This window comes from Lontra canadensis, unplaced genomic scaffold (genome assembly GCF_010015895.1).
Source record: "Lontra canadensis isolate GAN:19392208 unplaced genomic scaffold, GSC_riverotter_1.0 scaffold18, whole genome shotgun sequence".
Lineage (NCBI taxonomy): Eukaryota > Metazoa > Chordata > Mammalia > Carnivora > Mustelidae > Lontra > Lontra canadensis.
Genome location: NW_022631012.1, coordinates 25,096,778 through 25,117,660, shown reverse-complemented (window position 1 = coordinate 25,117,660; position 20,883 = coordinate 25,096,778). Strand labels below are relative to the sequence as shown.

Sequence of the window (20,883 nt, the reverse complement as noted above, 5' to 3'; positions counted from 1 at the left end):
GAGCATTTGTGCTTTTTCTACTTTTGGGGGACTATGAATAATGTTATGAACATTTGTGCACAAGTTTTTGTGCAGACATATGTTTTCCTTTCTTTTGGGTATATAACTAAGAGGGAAATTACTGTATCATATAGTAATTCTTCTTAATATTTTAAAGAACTTTCAGATTATTTTTCAAAGCAGCTGTACCATTTCACATTCCTACTAGGAATGTTCTGCTTTGTTTTCTGAATAGCACTTATCCCTACTTATATATTTATTTTTGTACATGTTCATTCTCTCCATCACTAAGCATTTTCCATTCAAGCATAGACACTTTATGTAACATTCACGGGTCCATGTTTAGTACCCGAAATAATGATTGAGTAACACTTGGTGAATAAACTAATTAACTGGGATATACTTTGTGACTAAAATTAGGTTACAATATGGATCTTTGGATATATCCATGCAGTTTTATTTATTTCTCTCAGTCCCACCAAAAAATAAAGAGATTAGAAGCAAATGTGACGAGTGGTCATCCATCCGTATTTCTCTTTGTAACAGTGTTTTTCATATTGCTTATTCTCCTTTTCTGGAAGTATGAAATATTTCAATTGATAAATTTGCTTATTTTTTTTTAAAGAGAAGGTAAATACAGTAATTTTGTGTTTATAAAATTTTGCTTAAGTGGTAGGTATTTTCCAAATCAAAAGAGGAATAAGAGTGATTGCTTAAATCCGATCAAAATAAATGGCAGCATGTAGGAGAAAGTGTGTGAAAGAAAGGGAAGTGGTTTGTATGACTGGGAAGTGAGGAGCCAGAAATGGAAAGGAAAAGGGAAGAACCTTGAGATTTTCACTTATTGAGGATCTAAGCTTATCTATGAACTTCAAATCAACTATAATCCTCTTAAAAATCTTGCCTATAGGAAATCTTATACCCATCTTAAGAAAACTGAGGCTCGGAAAAAGGGCATAACTTTTCCAAATAGAATGAGACGGAGCTAAGGTTGCACCCGTATCCCTGTAACTCCAGAGCTCATGGTCATCTCACCAGACCAAGATGCCTTCCCAACAACCAGTCAGTCTTCAACAATGTCTACAAAGCACTCTGCCTATAAGGTTACTCTGGTTTGCTTGGCAAGTATATCACTGTATAGAGGTGGCTACATTCCTTAGGGAAACCAAGAACCATCAAATCAATCCAAGTAATGTCCCATGCTATAATCCCAAATAATATTTCTTCTTCTTCCCTTCCTCCTTTTTTTCTCTTTCTCTTCTGTTTTTCCTTCCTTCCTTCCTTGTTCCCTCTACCCTCCAATGCTGTCCCCTCCCTTCTTTTCTCTTTTTTAGATTTGTTTAGCGGTTAACAAAAGGAGTGTGGAATGAGACTCTGCCATGGGCTCAGTTGTGTCCCCCTACAAATTCGTATGTTGAAGTCTTAACCCCCAGTACTTCAGACTGTGTCCTATTTGGAGATAAGGCCTTTATTTTTTATTTTTTTAAAAAACTTTATTTATTTATTTGACAGAGAGAGATTGCAAGTAGGCAGAGAGGCAGGCAGAGAGAGAGGGAGAAGCAGGCTCCCTGCTGAGCAGAGAGCCCGACACGGGGCTCGATCCCAGGACCCTAGGATCATGACCTGAGCTGAAGGCAGAGGCTTAACCCACTGAGCCACCCAGGTGCCCCGAGATAAGACCTTTAAAGAGGTAATTGGGGACATATGAGGTTGAGGTGGGCCCTAATCCAATATGACTGGTGTCCTCATTTAAAAAAAAAAAAAGAAAAAGAAAAATTATGATTCAGATACATACAGAGTAAAGACTTCTTACCTATTAGCCCAGAAGAGAGACCTCAACAGAAATTAGTCTGTGTTGACACCTTGATCTCCAACTTGCAGGTCTCAGAGCTGTGAGGAAATAAGTCTCTGTTGTTTAAGCTACACAGTCAGCAGCACATTGCACGGCAGCCCTGGCACAATGGTACAGACTGTAAAACTTGAAATTCCAGTTCGGTAACTGACCAATTATCTGAATTTGATAGTACATCGATCCCCTCTTTGCCTCTGTTTACTTGTTTCTAAAATGGGTATTTTACTAGAACTGCTCTCAGGGGTGTGAGGATTAAAAGGCACGCGATGGGAGTGGATTTTAAAGGCACGGGGTGGTGACCAGCTCAGCAAACCGCAGCTGTCACAACCCAGGTCAGTAACTCCTGACCACGTGCCGGGCACAGTGTAAAACGCAGCTCCTGTCCGCGGCGTGTGTCCTTCCGTGAGAACGTTCTCTCAGACTCTTCGAAGGTCTAAAAAATACCTGAAAATAGGCACTGATTGGGAAGAGCTCAGGGACCAACTGAGACATTTCAGTCTCATGTGGTTACGTGTGGAACGGCTGGGCTGCGCGTGGACACGCAGCAGCACCGACCTTCAGGCAAAGCCAGTCTTGTCAGGCCGCGGCCGACCGGGCGGGAAGAGAGCTGGAAGGGAATGGCCGCGGGTATGGACAAGGCTGGGAACTTGGGATTCAAAGAGCAAAAGCTCCCAGAGCACGGAAGGGACCCGGAGCTGGAAGTAGCGCCAGGTTCTAGAACATCGTTTCAGGAAAGGCGTGAAACAACATGCGGACAGTCACTCAGCTATCATTCCCAACTTGTTGTTTAATCCCCTTGTTTTTTTAAGATTTATTTATCTGAGAGAGGGAGAGAGAGAGAGCACGCAGGGCGAGAGGCAGAGGGAGCAGCAGACTCCGCACAGAGTGGGGAGCCCAAAACGGGGCTTGATCCCAGGACCGTAGGGATCATGACCCAAGTCAAAGGCAGTCGCTTAACCGACTGAGCCAGCTAGGTGCCCCTTATTTGATCATCTTTAAATTAATCTGGTAAAGTTATATAGTATGCTTATTTGTATATCATCAGCATGGTGCTTATGTAATTTAAACTCCCCAGCTCAAATTTTCTTGTTCACATATTGTTGAACTTTTTTGAAGTCTAACTCTTAATCTCGAGATCAACGCATACTTTGCCATGTCGAAAAGAAGAAATTCCATTTTGGCTGCGTCTTTGTAGTGCACCAGTGAAAGACAGGAGAGACAAAATGGGACAACCAGAAAAGAGAAAAAAAATAGCTTGAAGGATAATTCCAATTTTCTGCTCAGCAGTGGCTAATACTGTCATCCCCTGGTGCTTTGCACTGTCGTCCACTCAATTTGGCTGCCCCTGGGGGAGCCACCCTTCTGCCCACTAACATCTGAAGCCTGTTTTTATCTTTAACCTGTGTGCTTCCTTGGCTTTTTTCCATTTTGTGTCAATTTGCAGTACCCAAACACCAAGGATAATGACTGAAGAAAGAAAAAATTAGGATAAAACTTATGCTGGGAAAGCAGAAAGATTAAAAACCCTATAAGGATTATAATAATTTTCTCTTTATGTTTTGAAGTTCACTTTTTACAAGTAGTATTTTCAATGGAAAATTTCCAAATATTCATAAGGACTAGCGTCCAAAAATGGATTTTTGTTAAAAACTATTTTTAATAGGCTTCCCACTCTCGTTCCTGAATGCAGAGTTTCTGAACTTGTACCATCTCAGGGAGAGGTTTGAGAGTCAGACTTTCCTCAGGAAAAGAGTATTTTTTGAATAAATACATTGTGGGAATGCAAATGTTCCAGCAGTTCTCCAAGAGAGGTCTCAGGCTGTGCGAGCGCACATCTGCCCCTCACCAAACTCGGACAAGCCAGGTCAGGGCCTTCTCTATCACTGTGTTTACTTTCCCCCAGGCCCCAGTTCTTGGGACACCGAGTCATCATTATAAACACTGTTTTGGCATCGGGATTATTTACCTATGAGATAAGATTAAAGTAAAGATACAATGTCATGAGGTTCTGACTATATGGAAATATACACCACATTTATTTTAAGAAATACTGAAAGTGCAAAGATATCATTATAAGACATCATTTTTTTGTAATATTTTATCATGTTTTTGAGTGGTTTCTTATCGTTCGGCTTCTGTATCTTGACAATAATGCTGTACAGCCAGTGGGACAGATACACTGGATTTATGTTAGCAGTACATGACTTGTTTCCCGACGTCCGATGCCCAGCCGGCTGGTGAGCGACAGAGGCAGGACTCAATCCCGGACTTTCCCAGAGAGTTCCTTAAAATTAGCAAGACTCATGTGACAGAGATGCAATCCGACTCAGGAAAATATAATTCAATATATTAACTAGTTATATCTGTCTGTCTTTATTTGTCTTTGAAATATTAATCTTCATCGTGAATCAGAGACTATGACTCGGAAATATCACCAAAGAAACTACAAGATAAAAATCAGTTTCTCTGGTTTGCTAATCCTTTAAGTCTAACTCATTAACCAAAACAAATTTTTACTGTTGTTATTATTATAATTTTTGATTTATTGAGTTGCCTAAATGTTTCTATTCCTGGCTTAAAATATATACTTCATTAGTGATTATATTTAATACTGTGTAAATATTTCTCCATCATTCTATCCACATATATGGGAAGTTGGTTTTTTACTCAACCTACCTAAGCCCATTCACTAAGGGCATAGGTCAAGGCCTTAAAACCCTGGGGGGTTTGTCCCTCACACTTGCGGAGAGGACACAGAAGTTCACCCAGCAAAGACCCAGGGAACAGAATGAGTCTGCACAAAGGAACATCTAAGAGAGGTGCCTGAAAACCTATGACGTATCATAGTTTCTCTTTTTCTCCAAACGTTAGAGGAAATAGAAGCTACAGCTACAAACATTAAAAAAAACAATCTTGACTAAAGACCAAATCTGAAGGAGCACGTGGCTGGCTCCGTCAGTCGAGCATCTGACTCTTGGTTTGGCTCAGGTCATAAACTCAGGGTCCTGGGGTTAAGCCCCGTGTCAGGCTCTACCACTCAGCAGGGAGGCTACTTGTCCCTCTCCCTCCACCCTTCTGCCCTTCCTCTCTCTCCCTCAGAAAAATACATAAAATCTTTAAAAAAAGAGAGAGACAGCAAGAGAGGTTCAGATGATATATAATATTACTGCAAGTGGAAATGGTGAGAAGTGGGCTGATTTGTCAGTAAAATACAAGGTAAATTCAAGCTAATTTGATGGTTAAAATTACATGGAAGATGAGGAAGAGAAAAGAATCAAGCACAGCGACAGCTCCTGATTTAACAAAGGTGTCAACGAATCGTCCCAGGCAATGAGTCGAGAAGCCTAAGACGAGGAACTTGTTGCTTCCGGAAAGTGATGAATTCCATGGGACGCAGCTTGAGTTTGAAATGCGTGTGAGACAGTCATAGTGTAAGGACCTATTTCGCCAGAGCAACTCCATCTCGGTTAAACTGCCGTTTTGTTGTTCGTGCAGTAAACGTGCACTGACTCCGTCCCCCCCAGCCCCCGAGAAACTTACTTAGAAGCAAGTCTGGGAAACCGGTAAACTATGGCCGCCAGTCCCTGATAACAGAGCCCAGAAAACAAGGACGAGTCAGGCCAGGTGGAGACGTCCGATCGGTAAAGCGCACGTACTGTCTCCCTAACCACCAAAGAAAGTAAACCCCACCTTCTGGGCACCACACTTGAGCGCCAGTTCTGACCAGAGCGATAGGTTAGTTCAAACAGCTACTGTAGGGTAAACTGCAACTCAGCTGGCCACCTGCGTGGGGCCTAACACGACTACGCGTGTCACAATCTCACTGGCCACCGGCGTGTGGCCAGGCTTTTGCTCTATAAAAGTTAGTCTGTGAGGCTGGGAGGGGGTCGCTCTCTTCGGAGGCGGCCCTGGCCGGTCAGTCTGACTTCTAATACTCAGCATAAAATAAAGCTTTAAATAACCGTCCCCTTGTCTCAGTCTCGTTCTTTAGTAACGGACCCTGACGATAGGAGCCATGAAACAAGCAGCCCAGGATGTGGAGCTCCGGGCAGATGTCTCCGCTGGAGACAGAAACGTGACAATCGAAGTGGAAAAGCTCATTACTTCCGTGGACCGGGCTGGATGAAACTGCCTTCGCGCGCTCACGTACAGCATTGGCTCGGCAACAGGCATTCCTCTTCTTCCAGGCGGTTTTACAAACTTTAGTTTCTGTCATCTGTGACTCTACGAGGTCAGCGTGAAGACTGGAAAGGGATACCCTAGAGCTAAAGTCCACAGAATGAGGAAGAGGAAAAGAGACCTGAGAAGACAGCTAAGAACTTGCCAGGGAAGCAGGAGGAGACCTGGCGAGTGACAGTGGCAGGAGTGTTAAGGGAAATGGGCACTTCGAGTCGACAATGTCTAAAGCACAAAGGGTTCAAAGTAAGGCAAGAGCTAAAAGAGCATGCATGGGGGTTTGTGACCGTGACATTGTCATCGCCCTTGCAAAATTACAGAGGATTTGGTTCGGTTTCGTGGGCAGCAGCAGGTGAGCTATCGAAGGGACTGGAACAGAGGCTGGGAAAACAGCAAGTTAGGATACCATTTCATGAGTGTATCCTGAAAAACAAGGGAGAGCGTTGTAAGGGAGACTTTTGTGGAGGGTATAGTTTTGTTTCTGCCACTAGAGAGGGAGACAAAAGCTAAAACAAAAATAAAATGAACAGAGCGGCCCTGGGGGGCTCGGTTGGCTACGCTCCCAACTCTTGATTCCAGCTCAGGTCATGATCTCAGGGTCCCGAGACTGAGCCCGTCAGGCTCCACACTCAGCACAGAGTCTGCTTGGGATTGTCTCTCTCCCTCTGCTTCTGCCCCTCGCCCCACTCCCACACATGCTCTCTTTCTTTCTAAAATAAACGAATCTTTGAAAAAATGAAATGAATAGAGGGCCCTGGGCAACAGGTGAAGAGGGTCTAACTCCGGCCTGAAGAAAAGAGTATATTCTCTTGTTCTCTTTTTTCCTGGGGGTAAGGAGATAGAGGGATGCGATACACGGCCAAGTGTGTGCATGTACATGTGTGTGTTGAGAGTTGTTAAAGGACAAGTAGAAAGTAGATTTTCTTGCTGTGATTCAGTTTTCTAGGTGAATGAGAGGTTGAGATTGTTCAAAATGTCAAGAAGTAGTGGGCTTTTAAAAATGTGAGGGTTTAATACTTTAGATGAAATAAAAGGACATATTGAAAATTTCTTATTAAAGGATTTATGGGTTTCTGGAATCCAAAAATTATCAATGCATAACAATTTATGCCTCAAAAATCAGTGCTCCTTCTTTCTCTCCAGATATAAAAATTAAACTTTTTATGAATTGGATTTTATGAATTGGACAGACATAAAAGACAAGAAGGGCAAGACTTAGAGGAGTGTTGGCCTGAGGAATTATACAAGTAAAAATTGTGGTTCGTGCAGAAAAATATGCTCTAGTAAGGGAATATGGATTAGGCCAGTGAGATTATGGACATATTTTGAACTTTTTTTAATGATTTACTTATTTATTTTAGAGAGAGCGACAGAGCGCATGTACAGGAGCAGGGGAGGGTCGATGAGAGAGGGAGAGCCGCACACTCCCTGCTGAGCCAGTGCCCACTTGCTCGGGGCTGGACCTCACAACCCCGAGATCAGGACCTGAGTCGAAATCAAGAGGGGGATTCTCAGCCGACCGAGGCCCCCAGTTGCCCCTTATCTGTGACGCCTGGAACTGCTGTTTGTGTTATCTTACTTGCTGTGTATTTAACAACCATTCTTTTCCACTCTTCACTGGTATCAGCCGTCCGTTCAGAGTCTAGTTCTCAGGGAGAGAGAGCCTAGTACCGCCCCAGGAATAAATTTATTAATAATGAACTCTTTATTAATCCACATTCATGGGTGATTCCACTCCCCTACAGGGATTGGTTTAATTGTCTCTACGTGATAAATCGCTAGCCAACGACATGAGAAAGAAAATACGCCACTTTCCAGGGATGGGCACTTTTGAACAAGATCCTTTCTCTAAATGGAGCCACACGGGAAAGGCCACATGATGTCCCTGTTCACTGGCCTCGATGCGGTGCCTTTGGCTGAAGCAACCATCATGTAAGACTAAGAATTACCTGAAATAAAACTGCATGTCAGGGGTACCTGGGGGCTCAGTCGGTTAAGCCTCTGCCTTCAGCTCAGGTCGTGGTCCCAGGGTCCTGGGGTCGAGCCCCTCAGCGGGCTCTCTGCTCAGTGGGGAGCCTGCTTCCCCCCTCCCCCGCCTGCTGCTCCCTCTGCTTGTGCTCTTTCTGTCTCAAATAAATAACTAAAATCTTAAGAAAAAAACTAGCTGCTCTAAGTGATAGAGAGAAAAGGACAGAAGAACCTGGTTTGCTAACCAGTCTTGAAGCCTGTTACCTCTCTGCTTTGTGTGATAAGACCATGTAACCAGGTACGTAGCCTCATTGTTTAAGCTAGTGGTGCTGCAGCTTTGTCCTGCCACCAGCCAGATGTGACCCAACTGGCAGTTATTTTGCCATTTTTGCTTCCACAAACTGGTTATGAATCAATTTGTTTCAACGGCTTTTACTTGGAGGATGTTTAGGAGATGAGGAGATAATACCTGTACTACAAAGCCCAGGTCAGAATCCCCTTTCCTTATCATTAAAACTATCTGAGATTGAAATAATGCCTGATGGGGGCGCCTGGGTGGCTCAGTTGGTTGGACAACTGCCTTCGGCTCAGGTGGTGACCCTGGAGTCCTGGCATCGAGTCCCACATCCGGCTCCCTGCTCAGCAGGGAGTCTGCTTCTCCCTCTGACCCTCATGCTCTCTCTCTCACTCTCTCTCTCTCAAGTAAATAAATAAAATCTTAAAAAAATTAAAAAAGTAAAATAATGCCCGAGGTTTCGTTATAAAAGAGTCAAATTTTTAAAGTTTTTTTACAACAGTTTTAGTGTCTTTTATTTTTTTTTTATTTTTTAAAATAATCTTTCCACCCAACATGGACTGAAACTTACCACCCTGAGATCAAGAACTGTGTGGTCTCCTCTGTTTACTGACTGAGCCAACCGGGAACCCCTGCACAGTGACATTTTTAGATTATGTTTCAGAAGTACATTCAGAGGAAAGGTAAAATATGGGAAACAATGAAGGAAAACACAATGCTTTGGTAAGCAAATAATATTAGAAACACAGAGTGGTTCAAAAAGAAAACAAAACCAAAACCACCACCAAGAAAACCTTCTGAAATAATTGCAGACTATTGACTCCACTCATGTTTACCTAAAGATTGGCCAGTTCTCTAGGAAAACATCTCTTGGGTCTGGTTCTTATTACAGGAAGTGACATTTCCAGAGAATTGTGTAATATAAAATTCCCTAATGTTAGTTCATAGGTCAAATCCTAACAGTGATCTGTAGTTTGGATTGTGACAATCTCATTGATAAAAAGCTTTGTTACTCTTTTACATTCAGAAGCAGCGCTCAGATATGATTTTATAAAGTTTCTTCTAAGAATAATACATTAAAAGCTGTTCACTGTGTAGGCCTAACTTCTTCTTGTCATGTAGAATGTAAGAAATGAAAGTAAAGAAAATCCCATGGAAAGGAAATGGTGACACCAGGGAGAAAGAGTGAGTATCTTCATGTTACAAATAGCCTACATGTATAAACTATTTATTTAAAAAATAAACAAGGGGAGCCTGCGTGGCTCTGTGGGTTAAAGCCTCTGCCTTCGGCTCAGGTCATGATCTCGGGGTCCTGGGATGGAGCCCCGCATCGGGCTCTCTGCTCAGCGGGGAGCCTGCTTCCCCCCGCATCTCTCTGCCTGCCTCTCTGCCTGCTTGTGATCTCAGTGTCAAATAAATAAATAAAATCTTAAAAAAAATTACAAAAAAATAAACAAAAACTTAAGTGGAGAGTGTGCATACAACTAGAGATAAAAGAAACCATAAAGATAAATATTTTTTAATGAGAACACTGAATCCCAGAAACAGATTTTTTCCCCAAAGTCTTACATTTGCAAATTGGTGGAATTCCAATTCAAACATAGGAATTGTGACCATTCAGGAAAAGGGAACGGCACTTTCTCTTCTCACAAGAAAGACCCACTATTTTCGCAAATATCTTCCTCTTTTTTTCCCCTAAAGTGAATTTCAGATTATCTACATTTTCTAGAAACTAACATTCATCAAATTGTAACTAGGGGATTTTTATTCTCTGTTTTGGGCCTAAGTCCTATAAGTAAACTAAGTCAAGAAGAAACTTATCAGTTAAAAAAATTAAAAAAAAAAATTTAGGGGAACCTGGGTGGCTCAGTCAGTTAAGTGTCTGCCTTTGGTACAGGTCGTGATCCCAGGGTCCTGGAACCAAGTCCCAACAACTGGGTCCTTGCTCAGTAGGGAGTCTGCTGCTTCCCCTACTTGTGTGCTCTCTTTCTCTCTCTCCACCAACAAATAAATAAAATCTTTAAATTTTTTTAAAAGGAAAAACAACCTCCCTCTAAATAATAATAAGAAATATTAATTCTTACTGCTAGTTAAGAGAGAGTAGAGACCTGAGAAGTAGAGAAGGAAAATTGAGACGCGATGGGAGGAAAGAAGGAGAGTAAAGAGATAATTAAAAGTTATGATAGGGAAAATGTAAATATGTAAGAATATTGTTAAAAATCTTCAAAGTCTGAAGAGAATATGAAATGGATCTTTTAATACCAAAACTACAGTGGGCAAAAGGAAGCCAAACAGAAACACATTATAAAGGAAATAATGCCAAATACCAAGGATTCTTCATGATATATTTACCCATAATAATCAAAAGTCTTTTAGAAAAATATGCATGGAATTATTTTCTAAGTTTTACAGTAAAATTCATAAGACTTTTTTTCAAAAGAAGGCGTCATTAATTTATTTGAGTTCATCTTTCCTCATCACGGTGACTCTGATTCCCATACTAACCCAGTTTAGTTAAAAGGAAGCTTGTCAGAGGTACTGTTTTCATTTCTTTTTTTAAAGATTTTATTTGTTTATTTGACAGAGAGAGAGAGATCACAAGTAGGCAGAGAGGCAGACAGAGAGAGAGGAGGAAGCAGGGTTATAGAGGAGGAAAAGGGTTATTACTTCCAAATATTATCTAAAGTTTTCATCCTTAGGCACAATAAACTGCGACTGTTGGTGACCGTATCCATCCTGAGTTCTGCTTCCCGGAGTCATCATTATAAAGGAATGGGCAGCCCCGGGGAGCTAAGTCAAGCACTTCTAGGAACCGTGAGCGTGTTCACCTTTAGCTACTTCCGTTCAAGATGCGAAATGTCAGACCCATGAAAGAATGAGAGCTACGGGCCCAGGGAATGAAAGGCAATGGTGCCACTTCTTTTCTGATTCAGAGCATCCTACAAATAGTTCTCTTTTTCCCCTGGTTCCTTACAACTAATGCTCATTATATTACATTTTTATAAAGATGAGTTAGTTTGTCCAAATTATCATTTCTTTCTTTCTTGTCCAAATCCAACCTAATACATACTCATTTAACCAGGAATTGGGTAACATCTTCTTGTAAATGCCCTACTTAATTCCTTTGATTGTAATTTTCTGAGAATAGAGAACAGAGTGTTGATTTTTTGGTAAGCTACTTGAAATCTTAATGATTAAATTAATGTATACATTATTAAAATGTATGACATTGTATACTTTTTGTATCATGCAAAGAATCTAATATGTAAAAAGTATATAGTGGGAAAGCCTGGGTGGCTCCGTTGGTTACGCATCTGCCCTTGGCTCAGATCATGATCCCAGGGTTCTGGGAAGGAGCCCTGCATCAGGCTCCTTGGACAGCAGGGAGCCAGCTTCTCCTTCTGCCTGCTGCTCCCCCTGCTTGTGCAGGTGCTTTATCTCTGTCTTTCTCTCTCTGACAAATAAACAAAATCTAAAAAAAATAAATAAATAAAAAATAAAAGGCATATAGTTAATGCTCAACTTTGAAGATACTAAAAATTGAATCTGCTTATTCAAGGGTAATGATAGAACTCAAAGTGATCTTGAAATGATTTAATCTCCTCTTTGGCTTCTCAAAAAGATCTTTTCTCAAAGATTTCTTTTTCATGGGATAACTTCATGGCTTATCTCACACCAAAAACCTTATAAAGAGGGGCGCCTGGCTATCTCAGTTGGTAGTGTATGCCACTCTTGATGTCAGGGCTGTGAGTTTGAGCCCCATGTTGGGTATAGAGATTGCTTAAAAACAAAAATCTTAAAAAAAAAAAAAAAACTTTATAAAGATAACTTCTTTATTTTGCCATCTCCAGGACATATTACTATTTGTTTCTCTTTTTAACCCTAAGTCTATATATTGTTTTCTTTAGATGTTTAATCATGTCCCAGATATATCCTTCATGGTGACATGTAAGCTCCTGAGGGAAACTACAGACTCCTTTCTAAAATGCAGATACACATACGCACAGACACTTTTTCACACACATTTCTGAAGACCACGCGTGGATGCCCACTCATTCCTGTCTTTTTAAGTGAGGCATCCGGTACCTAGTACAAGGACAGATGGTCCCTTGTATCTCTCTGGCTCCTCAATATGGAGATGACGGTATGGAATGCAGCAAGTGATAGTGGGAAGAGTAATGTTGATATAACAGTGAAATGGAAAACAGTCATTTCAGGGACCTTTAACTTTTTTAAGGGCTTTAATTAATGAATGCAATCCTAGAACGGCTTGAAAGGAGGTGACCACTATAGAAAAAAAATCTCTCCTGCCATGTGAATTGAAGCTAATCTAAAATCTCCCGATTCAACATCTTTCCTCAGGATTTCCTTAAGAGAAAACATACAAAAAGAGGTTAATCCTGGGAAGTCTGGAACCGGATGTAATAAAATTATTGGCACCGAAAGAAGGGCCTAGGCATTTCTAGGAAAAACGGCTTATTTCACAATTTTTTGATAAACCACATTAACATCAGGATGTGGATGTATAATGATTTCTCATTGTGTAACTGCTTCCTTTCCTCGTAGACTGAACAACTACGCTAAACGAGATTAAAACCACGGGACTCAAACAGGATGTGCAGAGACTGGAATAATGCACATGCTCTCACCCATGACTATGAAGTCAAATTCTAATGCTTAATATAAATTTTGTCTACAATATTTACTATTTGGGATTATGTTTGCTTCACCTGGTATAAATGATTGCGTTCTGAGGTAACGTCAAGCATCCTCATTGATACCCACATCACCGGAGCCGCGGAGAGAGAGGACTGTGCCTGAGAAGGAAAGTGGCCCCCGATGGAGCGTGGTCTGCACAAAGCAGTGAAGACGCCAGGGCATGTGGCTACATGCGCAAACATAAAAGACTATCTTAACATTTAAATCTGTTTAAAAGATAATTAGCTCCCCAATTTTGACAAATGTATCATAGTAATATGTTAATAAAAGGAGTTTGGAACAAATGGCTAGTCTTTCCAGCTTCATAAATTTTCTGTAAATCTATTTAATATATTTAATTAAAATTAATTAAAATAAAAATTAATATATTTAATTAAAAAGATTTTTAAAAGATAACTCACTGAAACCAGAATAATGACAGTGTGTTACTAATAACATATATGGAAACAAGATGTATGACTACAATAGCACAAAGGCCAAGGAAGGAAAAGTAAAAGTTTACTGTTTGAAGTTTCTTATGCCATAAGAGAAATGGCCTAAAATCTCTTGAAAGTAGACTGGGATATATCAAAGCTGTATATTCTAAGCCCCAAACAACTGTTAAAATAAAAATAATGATAGCAAATAAACCAACAAAGGAAATAAAATATTTTCATACATAATACTAAATTCAAAAGAAGACCCCAAGTAAGTAAAAAAGAAAACAAAAATAGGACCAATAGAACAATAGCTTAATGAGAGACTAAAATCCAAACATATCAATTATCACATCAAATGTAAATGTTCTAATTTAAAGGCAGATAGTGTCTGGGGCACCGGGGTGGGTCATCAGTTAAGTGTCCCACTCTTGATTTTGGCTGAGATCGTGATCTCAGGGTCCTGGAATCAAGGCCCTGTCTTGGGCTCTTTGCTCAGGGAGGTTGGCTTCTCTCTCTTTCTCTCTCCCTCTGCCCCTTCCCCTGCTAAAGCAGGGGCGCGTGCGTGCACACACACACACACACACACACACACACACACCACTTTCTCAAATAAATAAAATCTTCAAAAATTAAATAAAGGCAAATTTTGACTGACTGAATAGAACATCAAGACCAAACTATATGTTGCCAAAAAGCCCATCTTATATACGAACACAGAAGGTAAAAGTTCTTGATATAGACTGATAAAAGAATAGAGAAGGTACAAATTACTCATGTCAAGAAGTAGAGGTTTCACATCATTATCGATTCTAGTATAAGTTAATATTATAAACAAATTTATGCCTATAAATTTGACAACTTAGATAAAAGCACCAATTTCTCAAAAGACACCAACTACCAAAGCTGACTGAAGAAGAAATAGATGACTTGAATATCCCTATAATTATTTTTTAAAAATCAAATTTTGTAATTATAAACCTTTCTACAAAGAAAACTTCAGTCCCAGATGGTTTCACTGGTGGATTGCACCAATCATTTAAAGAAATAATATGAATTTTACATCAACTACTCCAGAAAATTTAACAGAAGGGAGGGTATACTTGCCAATCCAATCTGTGAGGCCCAAATTACTCTGGTACCAAAACCAAAAAAAACATATGACAAAAAAACCAGCCTCCAGTACAGCAATATTAGGTAAAAATAAGTTCCTGTTTTCATCAGGAAACAAAATAGGAAGAATCTGCTTTGATTTTTAAAAATTCAGGTATACAACACCGTAGTATTTGTACTTTTGTTCTATTATTTGAGAAAATGTAAAGGGAATGTAATTAGGAATCTAGAATTCTTCAAACTGAATTCTTATTAACAGTTTTCTTTTAGTATTTTCTATTGTAGTAGATACACCATAAAATATGCGGTTGTAACTATTTTAAGTGTACAGTGCAGTAGCATTAATTCCATTCACAATGCTGTACAATCATCACCACTATCTACTTCTGAAATCTCTTGTCGCCCCAACCAGAACTCTGTATGCATTAAGCAATAACTCACCATTCACCCCTTCCTCTGCATGCTGGCAACCTCCAGTATACTCTCTGGCTGTGTGAACTTGTCTATTCTGGATAGACACATGGAATTATGTTCTTCTGTGTCTGGTTTATTTCACTTAGCAGACGTTTTCAGGGTTCATTCATATAGCATGAATCAGAAATTCATTCATTTTGTTTTCATGTATATTTGAAAATAGTTGGCACAAAAATAAGCAAGAGTAGGCATATGAAATTTTGGTATAGTTGTTTTGATTCATTTCCTAAGATACTATAGTTTCCTAAATGAACCCTAAAAATATTATCAAAATTTGCAACAAACACTATTTTTCTGAAGACTCAACCCATTACTAAGATTTACTCCATTTCTAAGCCTTGTGGAACGAGGAATGAGGGGATCCCTCCAGATGGGTCATTATGGGGTTCAAGGACAGTTAGACACAGAAATAGACTGACGGCAGAGTGTGGTGGTGCTGAGGGTGTGATACAGCTGAAGGGATCCGTGGCATATTATGTTTGGTGATAAAAACCCTACATTTTATTAGGGCCATAGGGATTGATACTTTCACACTTCTGATGTTGAAATAGCCTAATCAACAATATAATATCTACTCAGTCTGGAGAGAACGCTACCAGTACACTTTGATTTGGGAATACCTTCCAATAAGTCCATGTCACCTCAGGAAACTCACCCACCAGATGGAACAACTGGGATAGAAATATTGCATCACTGGGACTTCCACTGCGGACCATGGTGTCCTTTTACTCTTTTATTTTTAAAATAAAATTAAAACGTGTTTATTCCAACCGAGAGAGAACATAAAATCCCAAGGGAAGTCCTGAAGAGAGCTGAATAGAGCAGATTTGACATGGGTCCAGAGCTTTTGGCTATTGGTTCTGGGAAGAAGAAATGTGGAAGAGACTAGGTCACCCTCAACCTTTTGTTAGTTGAATCTTTTTTTTCCCCAAAGATTTTATCTATTTATTTGAGAGAGAGAGAACAGAGGAAGAGGGAGGAGTGGACTCACTGCTGACTGAGCAGAATGTGGAAAACGGGGCTCAATCGCAGGACCCTGACACCATGACCTGAGCTAAAAGCAGCCACCTAACAGACTGAGCCACCCAGGCGCACCTTGGTAGTTGAGTCTAAGCTCTTGTTCTACACCTAGCACTTGGAGAAGAAGTGGAAACAAGGAAAGAAGAGTAATGGGAAGACTGGGATCCTGGAAATGGCATATCCCACCAAGAAACCAGTTACTGAGGATCTCACAGACCCAAGAGAGATGGTCTAGCATGAAAGAATTTTCTGGAATAACTTGTACCCTTTCTTCGTTTTGGTTAGATTTAATATTCAGAAACGAGGACTTCATTAGTCACTCAATTTCTTTTTATATTTTTTAAGATTTTATTTATTTATTGGAGAGAGAGAGAGCATGAGAGGGGAGGGTCAGAGGGAGAAGCAGAACCCCCACCAAGCAGGGAGCAGGATGTGGGACTCAATCCTGTGACTCCAAGATCATGACCTGAGCCGAAGGCAGTTGCTTAACCAACTGAGCCACCCAGGCGCCCAAGTTACTCAATTTCTTGAATTCAGATTTCTCCAAACCACAAAACAATCAAAAGGAATTATAGTAATGATATATTTCTATAACAACTAATGCATTTAAGAATATTTGTTTTGAAAAAGGCAACTCTATAAATTAATTTCCCAAGTTAAATATTTTAGATGGAAAACAGAAAAGGGAGGGGGTTGGAGACAGCCTTTATTGAAATAGGTGAGTTAAATTATACTACAGTTCCTCGATCACATCTCATACCAAAAATAAATTGGTAATACAATTAACTTATTTTAACCAATATTATTATTATTCAACTTATCTAATGTATACTAACAAATATTTTGAAAACCCTATTCTAAGTACTTCCTTTCCCTTTTCATATTGTCTTTCCTGCCCTTTACTTTTTTACTTTGCTTTTTTTTTTTTTCTGCTAATTACGTGGTGATATGAGGTGCAATCTGTCTTAAAAATTCCAGACACTGAATTTAAACCAACCATTTCTAAAGAATATATAGCACATTGGCTATTTGGTTAGCTGTTATGTATTCTGGGAATAAGTAAAGCCTTTTGAACTTGGCCTTTTCTTCCAGTAGTTACTCATCTTGTCCAGTTATCTTTTGAATTTGAGTAATACAGATAACCAAGATCCGGGAATTAATTCTGAAGAAAAGAGTAAATTAATGTTATGAAAACTACAATTTAACACAAAATAATTTTCCACTTCATAAATTATCTTTCAATTTAGCAAAAATGTTTATTAGAGAAGCTTCTACTCAAAATAGTTGTGCGACCACGCATAAGTGCAGCCTTGGGTGACAGACAAGCCGTCAGACCAGTAAGTACTGAGCGTGTAACTCATCTGGACAGGAGCCATGTTTCCCAGAGGGATTTTGATCCAGTCATTGGAGGTGAAACAAATTCTTAAAGATATCAGACTATACCTTTAAAAAAACAAAACAAAATTTGTGCCATTCAGCACCCCTAATAGAAAGAGGAACCAAATGGTAATGAGTATGTCATTAAAGTTCTCCAGCAAGATTCTATGTACGGTCACCTAAAGACAAATTTGGTTTCCCAGTGTAACTATTCAAATTTTAAAGTATTTTAAAGTTTTGGTTTTAAGTCTATAATGTTAATTATCTGTAATTAACTGTAATTATCTGTAATTAATCTGTAATTAATGTAATCTCCGTTGATCTCTGAGTATTTAATATCATTTTATTAACCCACAGCCTCTGAATCAAATTTCATACTCCAACATATTTCCAAAGACATTATTCACTTTTTAGCTTAAAGATTAGATGAGATACAGATAGTATGTCATCAAATAATCATCACTAGAATGATGAATTACAAGTATCTAAAAATGTTTTAGGAAAGGATTGTGTTAGGTTTAAAAACTTTGCAATATCTCAAAATTGACATGTTTCCCTTCTGACATAAATATTAGGCCTTTACACATAAAATATGGCTCTCTGGGCTGTATGTTTCCTGCTTGGGTTCTGCCCTTTTTGTTTATCACACAATTTACAAAGTCATTTGTGACTAATTTCCAGAGCACTGTGACTCAGTGTGGCTGTTGCTTATCTTTTCTGTTTTTCCTACATGGCTCTGCTCTTGGCCTTCATTTTTTGGTAATAGTTACATAAATGAGCTTTCCATCATTAAATAACTTGTAGTTCTGTGGTGGTGTGCTTCTATATTATGTGCTTTTATTTACTAATGTCTTTTCATAACCATCACGAACATGATAGTACATCATGGAGGTCTATGTAGATCTATTGCTCTAATTAACATAATTACACTATCTGTAGTGCAATTTTTATCCTTATATATTCTTATTTAAGTATCTTAGAATACGAGCTTTGGTCTTTAAAGACTTGTAAAGCATTTCCTCGGAGAGGCTTAGTTACTGTAGGCATAAAATATTTAATTTAGATTACAAGAATTCTAATGTTTATACTTCATTTTAACTGTCAACAATTAAAAGGAATGAAAAAAATTCTTCAAACATGGCAGAGAGTCTCATTATCATATTTCTTTGTATGTTAATAAATAATATTTAAAAGTAAACCAAATATTCGGAAAATTCTAATTAAACACACAATTAGTAAGAACTGCCACTACAAGTGGAAAATTATAAGAAAGGCTACATCTCACCAACTTCTGAAAGAAAAAACATAAAGATATGCTGCACATACATTTCCTTAGGAAGCCAAAGTGCAGAGAGCTGAATTTTGTGAGTTTACTTTGTTTACAGAAGGGTCAATTTCCCTTGCGGGTTAAACGACAATGGTCCTCCCCTACCAGGCTCTGCCTCTCAGAAGGACCCGGCTCTTCTCCCAAGAACAAGAAAGATTATTTCTCAAGGGCTAGAAAGTATATTGCCAAATACTCACGAGTAAAATCTCTGAAGAAAGTTCTTAGAAAGATTTTTTTCAACGCGGAGTTGAGGGTATTTTGTTTTCCCTTCCAGGCAGTGAAGAGAGGCCTTATCTTTTCTAGTCTTCTTTTAAACAGATCAAGAAACTGGGGAGTGCAGGAGAGTGTGAGATGTAATCTGATCCTGCCAGCAGCAGAGGCGAGGAAGGAGTTGAGGATCCCACAGCCCAAAGTCGCTCCTGTCTATTGGAGCAGAGAGGGAGCCTCGGGGCTGGCTTCAGAGATCGCGGGTGGTTGGGACGACCCAGGCTTCCTGTTTAGGTCACTGCAACAGTATTTAAGCTAATTTTGCCAAACTCTTTGAAAGGCTTTTCTTTTATGGACGAAACAAAGGAAACAGCTTACACTAAGAATTCACGATTACTGTTCTTAAATAACCCTTTCTTCTCCTTTCTAGGATTCCTTTTGTATCAGTTGAAAAAACAAAGCACTTTTCCCCCCCAGAGTTATGTATTTTTAAAGCAGTCTATATGTAGTATTACATTGTTACTTAATAAAATGAACTTTTTTGCAGTTTGTTTTTTCCTCACATTATTTTATCCATGATATCAGTATACTTGTCCAAAAATCTGGGGCTACTCAAGTTTCCTATGATTAGAGAGGGACCATGTCGCCTTTTCTGCTGCAGCACACGGGGCCGTGAGCCCCGCAGCTCAGCTAGTTGCTGGTGTTGCAACTTTGGTCAATTAATTAAACTCTCTTGTGCCTCTGTTTCTTTTTCCCTAAAATAATGATAATAAAAGTTCCCAGGTTTGATATAAGAGTAAATGTATTAATACGTATAAATGTATATGTACATAGAGCACATATAAAGTACTTGAAATACGCTCCCACACATAGCAAACCTTCGATAAATGTTAACTATTGTGTTTGTTACTGTTTATTGTATGATGATGACGATATTAACATTTTACATGATTTGTAAGTACTTAACTCTTCCCCGTTGCTCTGCTGTGGGCTGCTGTCGTGGAGACTAACCTTTGGGATTTTCCCAGTGGAATTACGGTCATATCAGACTAAGATCACTAGAGCTTTCCCAAGACATCAGAATCCACTATGCCCTGAAACCTTAGGTCATTTGATCAGAAAATCCACCAGTTTCTTGTTTTCTCCATTTCAGACTGTCTTTATGCCTTCGACTTTTTTTGATTCATTCCTTTGATCTCCGGTTAAGGGGTAACTTTTCTTCTGTGTTTTTAATATTTATTGAATAACTATTAGGTGTCTAGCTCATAAATCACCACATTTAATTCTCACAACTAGCTTATGAAGAAGGTCTTCTCTTTATGATGTAGGTGCCCAGGGCAGGCCACCCCAAGATGGCCCACTTTGGCATGAAGTTTACTTTTTCATTAAAAGCAATCAAAACAGGGCCCCTCGGTGGCTCAGTGGATTGGACCTCTGCCTTCAGCTCAGGTCATGATCTCAGGGTCCTAGGATTAAGCCCCACATTGGGCTCTCCGTGGGGAAACTGCTTCCCCCCTTTCTCTCTGCCTTCCCCTCTGCCTACTTGTGATCTCTCTCTGTCAAATAAATAAATAAAATCTTAAAAAAAAAAGGCAATCAAAACCCAGCAGATTCAGAAAAGTTTATTTACTTCCCCCACAATCACCTAAAATAATTTATGTATTTATTTTTAAAGATTTTGTTTATTTATTTGACAGAGAGAGATCACAAAGAGGCGGGGGGGGGGAGGGGAAGCAGGCCCCCTGCTGAGCAGAGAGCCGGATGCGAGGCTCGATCCCAGGACCCTGGGATCATAACTTAAGCCAAAGGCAGAGGCTTTAACCCACTGAGCCACCCAGGTGCCCCTTGCCTAAAAGAATTTAGATAGAATACTTGCTCCAGGAATAGAGCTGTTGCTAGAGATAACTACAATACAACTTGAACTAGGCATGGTAGACAC

At 39.6% G+C, this 20,883-nt stretch overlaps 1 protein-coding gene across 1 annotated transcript in view; it reads right to left on the bottom strand.

Annotated features, from left to right (window-relative positions):
• The window catches only part of TFPI (tissue factor pathway inhibitor), a 62,222-nt gene extending 43,179 nt beyond the window's left edge, over positions 1-19,043 (bottom strand). Inside the window, exon 1 of the mRNA XM_032860262.1 lies at positions 18,935-19,043. The gene's annotated coding sequence lies outside the window, so the exon portion shown is untranslated. The remainder of the gene's footprint in view (positions 1-18,934) is intronic.
• Between the last annotated feature and the right edge of the window lie 1,840 nt (positions 19,044-20,883).